Source organism: Lepisosteus platostomus, chromosome 5 (assembly GCF_059453375.1).
Source record: "Lepisosteus platostomus isolate fLepPlt1 chromosome 5, fLepPlt1.hap1, whole genome shotgun sequence".
Taxonomy (NCBI): Eukaryota; Metazoa; Chordata; class Actinopteri; order Semionotiformes; family Lepisosteidae; genus Lepisosteus; species Lepisosteus platostomus.
Window position 1 is genome coordinate 15691924 of NC_142615.1, and position 11709 is coordinate 15703632.

General features: G+C 43.5%; 1 long non-coding RNA gene and 1 pseudogene across 1 annotated transcript; both read right to left on the reverse strand.

Annotated features, from left to right (window-relative positions):
- Positions 1-710: 710 nt before the first annotated feature.
- On the reverse strand, positions 711-1565 carry LOC148664064 (uncharacterized). The gene is made up of 2 exons (XR_015936468.1): positions 1343-1565; positions 711-1307 (listed from the first exon to the last, which is right to left on the reverse strand). It is a non-coding gene; the product is annotated as an uncharacterized LOC148664064 (long non-coding RNA).
- A 30-nt stretch (positions 1566-1595) lies between these two features.
- LOC148664065 (interferon-induced very large GTPase 1-like) lies at positions 1596-7365 on the reverse strand (annotated as a pseudogene).
- Between the last annotated feature and the right edge of the window lie 4344 nt (positions 7366-11709).

Genomic DNA, 11709 nt, shown 5'->3' on the forward strand with positions numbered 1-11709 from the left:
GACACAGACACACAAACACACACTCACACACCCTGGACGGGATGCCAGTCTGTCTCAGGGCACACATAGACACACAAACACACACTCACACACACCAGGACATCCCGTCCCGCCAGTCTGTGTGTGTGTCTGTGTGTATCGCAGGGTACACACAGACACACACACACATTCACACCAGGGCCAATTTTCCCACAAGCCAATTAACCCGAAACCCAAGTGAACACAAACATGCAAACACCACACAGACAGTCCCCCAGGAACTGAAGCCAGGCAGCGATGTTAACCACTGCACTACCCTGCAACTAAGATGTAGCAGGTATAAAAGGGTGAAAACAAGACTTAATGTTGTGTGTATTTCTGCCCTCTGTAGAGCAGTTACAGTTTACAGCTCTGTGCTCACTACTATGTCAGCTGATAAAAACAGAACCATTGAGGTGTTGAAGTTGTATGGTATGTTTGTTTATTTCATTTCAGGCTTTGTCGGAACACTTTAAGATCTTTAAGTAGGGATCCTAATAATTTGACCATGGTGGGGGTTTCAGTGGTCTGGACTTGTAGTGTCATTTGACTGAAAGTGAAGAAAGTATACAGAATCGCTGATTGTAAAACTGGAGGGAACTGTACTGGCAGATTAATCTGGTATGATGTATTGCAAAATTGTATGTTTGTCAAACAACAAACAGTTCAAAATGAAGAAAACAACCCAAGTGAAATGTCACTACTTTTTAATGCTTGTAAAAAGATACAGTTTGTCACATTTGATTGTGATTTCCTTTATTAGATATTTAAGTTAGAAGCAGTAATTATCCCATCTGTCAGTACAGGAGCAGAAGAAAGTTTTGTCACCAACTGTCACCAATTTTCAATTACCATTTCAATGTATTGTGTTTCTATTGCAGTATATCATTTTTTTCCCTATTTTAATCTTTTTCCATTAATCACACACCAGAGGATATAAGAATTTATCAGCACAGTAAACATAAGAATTTTCCTACACAGAAAACCCGACCCATGATGGAGTATGAGAGCAGATGCCGGGATTTCCTGTGGACATCACACCCACAGCTTCAAAATACAGCATGAAGTTCCTTAGTCAAACTCTGAATGACTTTTCACAAACAGCAAAACAAATGTCAGAATAAAGTTTAAAGATAAAACCAATTTCAGGTTAAAATAAAACACAATAGTTGCAGAAATCTGCAGTTACTCATTCACTATTCAGTGTCTAAATGTCTGTTGAGTGAGAGCTTTCTGTGACATTCTAGTACTGAAATAATTTTACTGGGAGACAGTTCTCTTTTTGGAACCTCAATCCTAAATCAATCTGAAGGCCATATGTTACCATATCTAACCCAGAGAGCTTCTCATCTGTTCATTAATAACCAGATTTGTTACAGATGAGCATGACGATATGATATGAGGACCTGTAAGACTGACTTGATCCGTAGGTGAGCTCCTGAAAGGATTGATCCATAATCCCTCTGAATCGGTGTCCCTGAATACCTAAATATTTACACTGATGTGGGTTTACTACACGTCTCTCAGGGCTGCTTCCTTTTTGCTTCTGTCCCAGTCATGAGGGAGTTTACCCAGACCTGTGAATTTCAGTCCAAATTCCTGCTCGATCTTTATCCTAAAAGTACAGATGAACCATTTCCAGTAGAACTGTTTGTTTGATATCACTTCATTTTTACACCATTGCAGGTGTCAGTTTATACAAAAAGACATTTATATGAAAAGTTCATCTTTAAATTTTGTTATTAATGGTACTTTTTTCTTTCTCAGATCTAAAGTTACTTCATTTCCTCTTTTCAATTGTTTTCCACTCATCGGGAATTTCACCACTACCTTCAAATTTTAGCTTTAATTTCCCCTCCAGCTGTGACCTGAAAGTACAGATGAACCATTTCCAGTAGGACTGTTCGCTGTTATCTGGGGTGATGCTCCATCTACTGTAAGGTTCACCTGCTGCTCTGTAGGTCTTATAAGGGAAAGAACTACTGGAACTCAAAGGTCTGAATCTCTTGTCACTGCTGACTGAAGTGGTACAAAAATCAACAGAGAATTCATCAGTTCCACAGCGATGCCAGCCAGCCAGAGCTTTTGATCGGTGAAACTGGACACTGTGGTCAGTCTCATGGCCAGGGATGGTGTTTGTACAGATGGCTTTACAGAAGGGACACTGTTCCCAACATCCACTGAGCGCCTCACACAGAATCTCATCAGGTCTGAGTCTGAACATCTTTAAGTCAAGGTCAGGTTTGCTGCTGCTTTCTTTCTGAAGATTTTCCAGTATCTCCTCAAGTGATCTGTCCATCGTTTCTCTGAGGAACTTCAGGTCTGTGATGTCTTCATTTTCAATGTTTCTGAAGTCCTGTCTGGGGAGCTCCATATGATCACTGAGTGCTACACAGAAGTCATCCAGCCACAAGGTGGCACCACCATGTCTCTCTCTCACAGCTGCAGTGACAGTAGTGTTCACTGTTATAACCTGCTGTACTAGGTCAGTCAGATTGGTATTAAACATCACTCTCAGTTGATCACTGTTGTTTCTACAGTATCTTTCAACACGCTCCCTTATAAACCTCTCAAAATAATCCTTTGGCTGGTTAATATATTCCATATAGGAGTCAAAGTCCTCCTGCTCAGCGAGGTGTCTCAGAATGTGGTTCTCCAGGTTGGATCTGTTACCACTGAAAGCAGGGCAGTTAGATTTCATATCATCTGTGATCTGGATACAGGTCTTAGCACACACTGCCTGCTGGATCGCAGGTTTGAGACATCTGCACAAAAAATCTACAAAGAATGTGACAGATGTGGCTCCTTTACAGAAGCTCTTAAAAGAGTCAAGGTACTGATCCCTCTTACTCTCGAGGTAAATCAGAGGATTGTTGGCTCTCCTGAAGGCTGTGTGTAGTTTCTCAAATTGTGGTGCTGCAGTAAAGCACAGATAGACAGACAGTTCAAACTCGTACTCCTTTGTGAATATATTTTGCTCTGTAGACTTTTCATAATCAGTTATGTTACTTTTTATCAGCCCCAGGATTTCATGGATGAAGTTTTCATTGAAATCCACTTTCTCCCCTTCTCTCCTGTCAATGTATTTATTAACAGCTCTCTGTATGTGCTGAGTGAGTTCATTCCCATGAAACCCGCACTGTGGGTCTTGAGAAGTAACTGTGTTCCATACAGATCTTGCCCAGCTTTGTTTGATGTGTTTTTTCTTATTGAACTGGAACATCTCCTCTCTGTTGACAATCTTGTTGAGGACATCTCCCTGGTTCTTGAATTTCTCCAGCAGGATGTTCTGCACTGTGGCTCTGATGTCCAGCGGTTCCTCAGGGGGCAGCTCTGAGGACACTCTGGTCACCCAGCTCTTCCAGAGTCTGTCAAACTGCTCCTCCACTTTCTTATCACTGAGCTTCTGCTCCTTCAGTCTGGAAGCCAGGTCTTTGCTCATTTTAATCAGTTCTGATTCATATTCTGATTTCTTCCTGTCCAGCTCTAATCGGAATTTCTTCAGTCTGATCAGTTCATTGCTCTGTTTTGGGTTTCTTCAGTGAGCTCATTCCTCAGGATCTCAAATCTTTTATCAACATTCACCTTCCAGTTAATCAAGATCTCCTGTTTTTTTTCCTCTTTAAAATACTTCTCTATTTCAGCTGTCAGAGTCCTGTAAACCCCATTAAATTCTCTCATCAGATCTGACAATGTCACAGCCTGAACTATATTATTGTTAATTTGGTTGCTCAGTCTGTTCTGTATCTCCAGGGCTCTTTTCCTCATCTTCCATGACCACTCTCCGTACTTCTCCTCCAGTTTACTGTAAACCAACATTTCCAGGGTGTTTCTGAAGCTGAAGACAAAGTTCTCCCCCAGCAGTGCATTCCAGACATCTCTGATCCGTAATTTAAACTCGGACAGTGAGGGAAACTTCACTCTAGGCTGCCACTGAGCAACACTGAGGAGCTTCATCTTCAGCTCCTGGACATTCTGGCTGTAGGAGGGGTTGGGAGGAGCCATCGGAGGGTCTCCTTCAAGAAGGTTTTTGAAGTAGAAAACCTGTGATTCCACATCGAACTGGATTATATCACTGAAGCCAGTAACTTCATGCTTTTCCTCTGTAGCAGCAATGCGGGCCATTTCATCCAGTTTCTCCAGGAGACACCTCCTTCCCTCCATATTCTTGTCATTCGCTGAAGCTTCTGCAACATTCTGGTGCACAAAAATACAACTTGGTTTGATCTGAACACTTGTCATTCTCAGAAATGCCTGGACGCAAATCTGGAGAATGTCCTGCATTTCAGACGGATTCTCTCCCATGATGTTGATAAGAGTCATGTCCCCAATCCCGATAATTAAAGTTGCTAATTCATTGTCATGACTCAGTGAGGTTTTATTACTGAGCTCTGGTGACTGAAGCCCCTCTGTGTCCACCACCAAGACAAAGTCATACTGCAGCTGGGCTCTGACCTCCTCACTCACTCTCACTAACTGCATGAACGCTCCCCTGGTGCACCTGCCTGCACTCACTGTGAACTGCAGCCCAAACATTGTGTTCAGCAGAGTGGACTTTCCTGAGCTCTGGACTCCAAGGACTGAGAGGACAAACACCTTTCTGTCTCCAAGTCTCTCAGTGAGCTTGTCCAGGACGGCCTCAATCCACACCAGGGGCACATGGGCAGCATCTCCGTCCATCAGCTCCAGAGGGTGTCCTGACATCAGCATCTCCGCTCCAACAGCAGGAAGGACACTGAGAAACTGTCTCTGATTTTTTAGACTCTCTCCTGATTGACCAGCTTCATAGAGCTGAGCGGTTTCTCTCATGAGGTGTTGAAGTCCGAGAGTAGCAGCACTAATCTGTTTAGATATTGTGTTCAGATCCTTCTGCAGTTTAATTTCCTGATCCTTGTCCTTACTCTTGTCTTTCAGTCTCAGTGTTGTCCACGTGGAGTGGTATTTCTCCTGAAGTTCATTCAGCGTGTCTGCAGTCAGTTCATCTAGATACATCCCTAGCCAGTGCAGCATGAACAGCTTGGTGTCTTGTGGATCTGCAGAAGTTAAACACTCTAGGAAGGATCTCGTGAAGTCATGGAGAGGGAAAGCTCTCTTCAGCTGTTCATGACGGAGGACTGTTTTCTCAGCTCTGATCTCACTCATTTGCTGTTCAATACTTTTGTTCGCTTTGCTGTTCAGACGATATTGTTCTTTGTCCTTCATGCACCACCTGTGCCACAGCTCACCCTGCAGAGGCAGCAGAGTCTCTTTTAGGGTTGATAATCTCTCCTCTTTCAACAGATTCAACAAAATCTTGGCCTTTTCCTTCCCTTCTGTACAGAATTCGCTTTCTTCATCCACCCTGAACTGCTGTCGTCTCGCTGCCTGTAAGTATGTCTGCAGGCTGGAGGTCTTGTTCACAGTGGAGATGCAGTGTTTGATGTGTGAACTGATCTCATCAGTCAGATTACCTTCGCTCCTGTTCTTGGCTGCCAGTCTCACTTTGGTTGGATTGTTTCCTGGAGAGACTTTACTCTGTCCAGCAAACAGACAGATCAGGGGGACAGGAGAGTTGGAAAGAGCCTCAGCTTTCTTCTTCTCTTCTCCAACCAGCGGAGACTCTGGGATCAGAAGCACGTTGACAGTGCTGACCTCCTGGAGAAACTGCAGCTGCTCTGGGTGTTGGCTGGCATCTCCGTGAAGGTTCAGGAAAGCTATACAGCTGTCGAACACGTCGTCCTTCCTGCCTCCTGGACAGTACCAGGCGATCTCCACCACCCCGTCCATGAGCAGGCAGTCTGGGGAGCTGCCCCTGCAGTGCCGGTGGAAAAACACACTGTGTCTCTTGGGGCTGATGACACTGTTCAGGATCTGGGATTTTGAGATGGAGGATGATCCCAGCCTGATGAAGGACACAGTTGGCACTGGAGTGTTGAACATGTCCCTGCAGTTGTGTTTCACAGAGCTGCCTCTCACTGAGAGCTCCTTACTGCACCAGGACCTCTTGACCTGCCTCAGGGCCCACAGAGGGAGCTCCACTGCCCCAGTCTCAGGGCTGGGCACCAGGAGGGGCAAGGCAAACTGACAGGTGGAGAGCTTGTTGAAGAGGAACGCTCTCAGGAAGTCACCAGAGCAGTGGAACACAGCCATGTGGACGTCCATGGGGTGAATATATGAGTCTAGTTTGTTATCCTCTTCATCTTCCTCCTGTCCAACGCTGAAGAAGTCACTCCTTTTGTTTTTACTGGAACACTGGTTGTCTGGACTGCTTTTCTTAAATTCATTATCTGGAAGTTTCAGTACAAAAAACCGAGCACTGTAGTCCAGCGTCATGAGCTTGTAGAGATAGTAAGAACACAGCTGTGTCTCTGTTGTTGGCTTCTTGGCACTGAGTGATAGACTGTCAATGACAAGAACCTCTGATTTTTCAAATTGCTGGAATACACAGACTTAATTCCCAGTTTTTGAAGCAAATTAGTAAAATCTTCCATTTTCATTTTATTAACAATGTGTGTCAACATCAGGTCTGCGTCCTGCCCTGTGATCCTTCTGTAGGCCTCCAGCAGGCTGCTGCTCAGTCTGAAAGGGTCTGTGAAGTCTTGAGTGTGAGCAGACAGGATGATGTCCCACACAGGAATCAAACTGGTTCCTCTGTCTATCACCTGCCAGGTCCTGTTACTGCTGACCAGAGCACACTTCCACTGCAGGTGATTGTTGGTTTCAGCAGGTCCCCCAGTTTTAGAGACAGAAAGCTTCACTCTGCTCATCTGTGCTTCACTGTAGCTCCCAGTAAAGGATCCTTTCAGCTGTGATGCAGACACGCTCACTTCACTTTTAGGCGCAGTGATTGAAAAAAATATTTTTTTCAGTAATAAGAAATGTTTTCTGATTCCAGCGACATTGCTCTCTTTAGGTGAACATAAAGAGGTTAATTTACTGTATCCAGCACCAACATAGAGATGTAAGGCTTCAGATATCAGGCTGTTCATCTGTCTGACTTCACTGCTGCTGAACCCCTGGGCAGAGGCCTTCCACCAGAACACCCCACCAAAGTGAAGAGGACCCTGGTCAGCGTGGGAACCAAATCTCTTGAAAAACTCACCAACTCTGTCCAGTAACTCAGGGGTCATGTCACCCTCATCACTGTTGATCAGCACTGCTTCTATGTCTCTAAGGTCTTTCATGGCAGCACTTGACAGCTTCAGTTTGTCCTTCTGAATAAAGCTGGACGCCAGTGGGACATAACTGTACATCGTTTTCCACACGCAGGACTCTTCAGAGGAGGATGTGTGAGATTTCCCCTGTTCTTTAGTACAGTGTGACTTTTCTGTTGTGTTTTCAACAGTAAAAACTTTAAATCTAACTTTTGCTGAAATGCTAAAAGTTTAGCCGAGCTTTTCCACGACCTTCTGGAAGAAGGTCAGAGATGTGCAGGAGGAAAATGCTTCCTTCTCATAAAGCGAGCTGTGCTGGGGTCTGTGCAGTGAGAAGCCCTCAGGAACCTCAATGAGCTGCTCTCTCTTCTCCAGCATGTTCTCCAGAATCCCAGTGCAGTAGACTCCCTGCAGAGCCAGGCCTCCAGACGCGCTTCTTAACACATCCTCATCAGGAACATTCCCAGGGTGAGACAGGGAGGAGTCTTCCAGAAGGTTGAGCTGTTGGTGCAGATTTTCCACCAGCTCGTTTAGAGACTCTCCAGCAGGTACCCAGCATTCCTGAGGAACGTCAAGGGCTGAGCGAATCTTGTCTTCCAGTTCTCTCACCTCAGCACTGTTTCGGTCTTTGCCTCCCTTGTGCAGTTTCTGAAGCTCTGTGAGGTTTGCCCAGGTATGAAGCCCAATGGTTTTCAATATCATGGTGATACACAGAGTCTTTAACTGCTGATTTGTGTCATTATCGATGGAGGGCAGGGATCCTGGCCAGCCATATCATAAAATTTATTTACTACAATACATTCCTAATGTTATGCTTTGGGCCCTGAGATCTCGGCACAGTGCTTAATGACAAGCCAAGCTCCAAGTGCAGGTTCACAGCGGAACCTCTTCAGGCTTTTAATGAGAGATGATGAAGTAATAAGGCAGGCTGATTGAAACCAGAGCTGTATAAAATAATTGGAAGTTGGAAAAAAAGCTGCCTTGATGCAGCAGAGAGACTGGTTTGAATACAGCTGTCGGAATTGCAGAGAGTTATGCCAGCGGAAGGAGACTGTCTGGAGATGGTGGGAGAGCTGTAGCTTTGAAGGAAAAAGAGAAAAAAGGGTAAAAAAATCACAAGCCACAGAAAAATAGAGATGAATGTTCTCACTGATTGAGTGCTTGTGACTTTTTTTGGATGTAGCATCTGCTTCGTGGTCTGTCTAGCAGCAGAATAACAAAAAATTAAGCAAGAGATGTCAAAGTATGAAACTAAAAGCTGGAGGCTGGCTGGAGGCCGCGCGGATATAAGACCCCGGAGGCCTCTGAGGGTGCCGTGCAGAGATAAGGCCCTTATTGACTTTAAATTGAAATTGCTGCCAAACACTGCGAGTCAGAAACAGGTACAGCCTCGAGTGCAGATGAGATGGACTGGCGAGCCTCCGTATCTGATGCACTGTCCTGAGGCTGCAGAGACTGCTGCTTAGACCAAAGACTGGCTTCATGTGCTGGGCGACGCTGGCGCTGAAAACTTCTGCAAAGCTCAGTGAGAAGAGCTGGATTAAATCCAATACTGCCGAGCAGACCTACGTGCTATACTGAAGCCAAAATATCTGCCAAACAGTTTGCTGGACAGAAACATGGAGCCCTTGCTACAGGTTCCTGAGAAGTGATAATAATAAACCCGAACACTAACACTAACCCCAAACCCGTGAACTCCTGAATAAGTAGGCTCGCACTTTCACATTCATTGACCTGACAGCCTCGGGTGAAGTACAGAAGGAGGTGATAAAATTTCCCCTTTTTCATCTTTCTCCATCTCACAGGATTACAAACACCAACCAGGGCAGGAGTGTAACACAAAGATCAACTACAGAGAAAACACCACCACACAAAGACAACACATGAATGTCTTCACATTAGCCAGTCTGGGGCACAGGCTGTATATTAACACTGACAGGCTGGAGGAACTCAGTCTCTTTAGTCCGAAGGAAGTGTCCCACACTGACAGGCTGAGAGAACTGAGTCTCTTTAGTCTGAAGGGAGTGTCCCACACTGACAGGCTGAGGGAACTGAGTCTCTTTAGTCTGAAGGGAGTGTCCCACACTGACAAGCTGGAGGAACTGAGTCTCTTTAGTCTGAAGGGAGTGACCCACACTGACAGGATGGAGGAACTGAGTCTCTTTAGTCTGAAGAGAGTGTCCCACATTGACAAGTTTAAAAAACTTTTTGTCTTTCAGCAGGCAGAGCAGAACACAAAAGGAAACATATTTACTCATATTTTCCATTTCTCCACTTCAGGAGAGTTTTAAAGAGCTATACTGTCCTAATACAAACTATTTATTTAACTATTTATTTATTTTAACTATTTAATAAAAACTATATTAACTTCATAATTGATTAAGAACAAACTTATAAATATCTACTCTAAAGTATCTGTCTGTAGGAACAGTAGTTTATAAGTATTAAGTAATAATGAGATTTTTACAATACAATTATTTATGTTTCAAGCATAAGATTTTTAATTAAATATACACTATATACAGTTCCTCTCATGCCTGGAGTTGATGGGATACAGTGTTTTGATCAGGACGTCTCTGAAGAGGAAACACAATTATTACAGGTAGACATGATTAATACTGTAGGTGCCAACTGAACTACACTGGCTACAGGTCTGACAGAACCCACTCATATGAGCAGTTGAGCACAAACAGAAGAGTAGTTACAGTGGATATAAGAAGTCTACACACAATTATTGAAATTGCTGGTTTTTGTGATGTAAAACCAGAAATCAAGATAAATCATGTCATACATTTTTCCATCTTTAATGTGACCTTGCAAACACAAAATAGATAAAAGAGAAAAACAAATAGATAATTATTAGGAAAAAAATATTGAAATTAAAAAACCTACAACACCCTGGTGGCAAAAGTGTGCACACCCTTTTATAATGGGGGCTGTAGCTGTGTTCAGAGTTAACCAATCACATTTAAAATAATGTCCAAAGGTAAGCAGCATACACCTGCCATCAATGAAAGTGATTCTGATTAACCCCAAATAAAAATCAGCCGTTCCTGTAGGATTTCCTTGAAACTTTCAGGTTGCATCCTACTGGGATAGCCTTGGTCTGCAAGGAGCTGACAAAACATCTACGAGATCTTATTGTTGAAAGGTACCGATCAGGAGAGGGATATGAAATCTCCCCCACTCCCTCCCATCATATTATGATGTCTCCTAATGTCTTCCTATACCCACAAGGACTGTACTCCTACACCACTACACACACATGTAAGCCGAAATTGTTCTGTCCCGATACAATAGCCCAGTAAAACTGTACCGGTCAAAATATTTATTAATTAACCATACTATTTTTAACCATACTATTTTTGCACTGTTCCAAGAATGACCTTGCACTGTTTTTGTCCTGTTATATTTTCTCTGTTTGCACAGTTTTTGATTACTTGATTACATGTTATTACTGTTATGTTATTACACATTACTGTTATTGCTATTGTGTTACTGTCTATTGTCTTATCTTCTGTCCTATTTATATACTGCACCTGAGTGACTAATGAGGAACACTTTTCATTATACTATGCACCTTTGTAAGTATAATGACAATAAAGTTGAATAAAGTATAAAAGAATATCATAGGCATTGGATGTACCATGCAGCACTGTGAAGACTATCATCAATAAGTGGAGACACAGGGACAAGATGAGGATAACCCTCCAAAGTTGATGATAGGACAAGGAGAAAACTTATCAGGGAGGCTATCAAGATGCCTACAGCAACATTAAAGGAGCTGCAGGAATTTCTGGCAGGTACTGGTCACTCTTTGCATGTGACAATGGTCTCATGTATTATGCACACGTCTGGGCTATGGGGTGGGGTGGCAAGACAGAAGCCATTATTCACAAAAAAGAACATCCAAGCCCATCTAATCACCCCAAACCATGTGGGAAAATGTCTTATGGTCTGATGAGACAAAGGTTTAACTTTCTGGCCTTAATTCTAAAAGATGCGTTTGGTACAAAGACAACACAGCCCATCATCCAAAGAACACCAAACCTACTGTGAAGCATGGTGGTGGCAGCATCATGCTCTGGGGCTGCTTCTCTTCAGCTGGGACAGGGGCTCTAGTCAAGATAGATGTGATAATGACTAGCTCCAAATATCAAGATATTTTGGCACAAAACCTGCTGGCCTCTGTCAGAAAGCTGTAGATGAAGTGGAATTTCACCTTCCAACATGATAACGACCCCAAACACACATCCAAGTCAACCAAGGAATGGCTTCAGAAAAAGATCAAAGTCTTGGAATGGCCTAGTCAGAGCCCAGACCTCTATCCCATAGAAAACCTCTGGAATGATCTAAAGAGGGCTGTGCACAGGAGATCTCCTGGCAATTTGAAGGAGCTTGAACTTTTTTTGCAAGGAAGAGTGGCATAAAATCGCAAAGTCCAGGCCTTTACATGATTTATCTTGATTTCTGGCTTTACATCACATAAACCTGCATAATAATATTTCAGAAGGGTGTGTAGACCTTTTATATCCACTGTACATAACGAATCTCACTT